General features: G+C 40.0%; 1 non-coding gene across 1 annotated transcript; it reads right to left on the reverse strand.

The window, feature by feature from the left end:
* Positions 1 to 272: 272 nt before the first annotated feature.
* LOC112526165 lies at positions 273 to 379 on the reverse strand. The gene has a single exon (XR_003070501.1). It is a non-coding gene; the product is annotated as a small nucleolar RNA R71 (small nucleolar RNA).
* Between the last annotated feature and the right edge of the window lie 1,962 nt (positions 380 to 2,341).

Below are 2,341 nucleotides of genomic sequence, written 5' to 3' on the forward strand. Positions count from 1 at the left end.
CGATCATGTTTCACATGTTGCAAATGAATGGACAATTTGCCAACTTACCTTCAGATAACCCACATTCACATTTAAAGTCTTTTATATAAATCATTGATGCTTTTCTGATCCCGGGAGTGTCCGATGATGCTCTAAGACTCACTTTATTTCCATTTTTCTTAAGGGATCGGGCAAAAGCATGGTTTAATTCATTACCGCCGGGGTCTGTGCCATCGTGGAGTAATATGGCTGAAATTTTTTTGTGAAAATATTTCCCACCAACTAGGAACGCCAAGTGCAGGAATGAGATCTATCTTTTTAAACAACTGGACGATGAAGCTGTTCCTGACGCTTGGCAATAGTTTAAGGAGCTGTTGAGGAAACGCCCACACCATGACATTCCGTGTTAAACTCAAGACATTCTACAATGGGTTAAGTCCCATGGCAAAGTAGATGCTCGATGCGACTGCAGCCGGAGCCTTCACAACCAGTACATATAATGAAGGATATGAAATCCTGGAAAAGATATCGGCAAATAATGGACATTGGGCCGACCCATGTGCCCAACCGCAGAAGAAGACTGTTGGAATACATGATGTAGATGCATACACTGCATTGACAACTCAGCTCACTTCCATGACCAACATGCTGAAAAATCTAACTTCTGGTCAGGGAGTGCTGCAAGCTACTAATACACCTATTTCAACAGTCCTCTCAGTGCAATATGTGTGTTGTGGCTGGTAACATTCGTATGAACACTGTATTCATAATTATGAATCTGTAAATTATGTTCATAATAGATCTAATCCCTACTCCAACACATACAATGCCAGTTGGAGACAGCACCCGAACTTTTCTTGGAACAGTCCCAGTTTAAATCCACCAATTCATAAACAACAGGGAACTTCTAATTTCCAACCACAACATCATGCAAACAGTTCTAACTCTCAGAATCACCAACAAAGTTTTCAGAATTCCCAACCATATTTTCAGAACAAACCTCCCCCACGAGCAGAATCATCATCCTCTTTGGAGACTATGATGAAATGGTTCATAAACCAAACCTAAACACTCATTAATCAACAAAGTGCTGCCATTAGGAATCTAGAGACTCAGGCAAGTGAACTTGCACTCAATCAGAACAATCGAGCCCTTGGTACCTTGCCCAGTAATACAGAAGTCCCTAGAAATCTAGGAAAGGAACATGTGAAGGTAGTAACCCTTAGGAGTGGAAAGGAATTGACAGAAAAAGTGCAAAAAGATAATGCACCAAGTTTGTCAAAAACTGATGCTACAGCATTGGTCCCTGCTAAGGAAAAACCAGTCCAACCTTTGGAGATGCGCGCATATGAAACCACCACTCTTGTCCCCCCTAAGATCAGACTATCCATTATTTTTTCTAGAAGATGCTCTAAAAAAGTAAGAAGGACTGAGGTTTTAGAGACTCCTAAGCTTAATGCTAGGACTCCATCTGAACCCTCAAAGTGCACCATAAAGACTCAAGGCATTCAAGACCCATCCTGTTCAACACATTCAAGCAATAATATGATAAAACCAGTTCCTCTTTATGTTCCTTACCCCCAAAGGTTAAGGAATCAGAAAGAGGAATTGAATTTCAAAAAGTTATTGGATGTGTTCAAAGAATTGAACATCAACATACCACTTGTTGAGGCAATTGAGCAAATGCCCAGTTATGCTAAGTATCTTAAGGACATCCTAAGCAAGAAGAAAAAGTTGACTGAATATGAAACTGTAGCTCTTACCGAAGGATGTAGTGCACTCTTGACCAATAGCATACCCCCTAAGCTCGAAGATCCAGGAAGTTTTACCATTCCTTGTTCAATAAGAGGGAACGAAATAGGGAAAGCCTTAAGTGACTTAGGTGCTAGCATCAACCTCATGCCTTTGTCAGTGTTTAACACCTTAGGAATAGAAGAGGCTAGACCTACCACAGTTACACTTCAATTGGCAAACAAATCCATTGCATACCCTAAAAGAAAGATTGAGGATGTGTTAATGCAAGTTGAAAAGTTCATATTTCCGGCAGATTTCATCATATTAGACTTTGAGGCTCATAAGGACATTCCTATTATTTTTGGGAGACCCTTCTTAGCCACCGAAAGAACTTTGACAGATGTCCAGAAAAGAGAGTTGACTATGAGGCTTCAAGACCAAAAACTCACAATTAATGTTTTCAACTCCTTAAAATACCCTGATTATTTGGAGGAGTGTTCAAGCATAGCTGAAATAAAGGAGATGTGCCATTAGGAAGGTGTTCAGGAAAACCTTAAGTTGAAAGAAGAGAGTATGAAGGAATTAGAAGAAGAGACTGTTGAGGAAGTAGAGGCAATAGAAAATAATA

This window comes from Cynara cardunculus (assembly GCF_001531365.2).
Source record: "Cynara cardunculus var. scolymus isolate 2C chromosome LG 13, CcrdV1, whole genome shotgun sequence".
In the NCBI taxonomy this organism is placed as follows: Eukaryota; Viridiplantae; Streptophyta; class Magnoliopsida; order Asterales; family Asteraceae; genus Cynara; species Cynara cardunculus.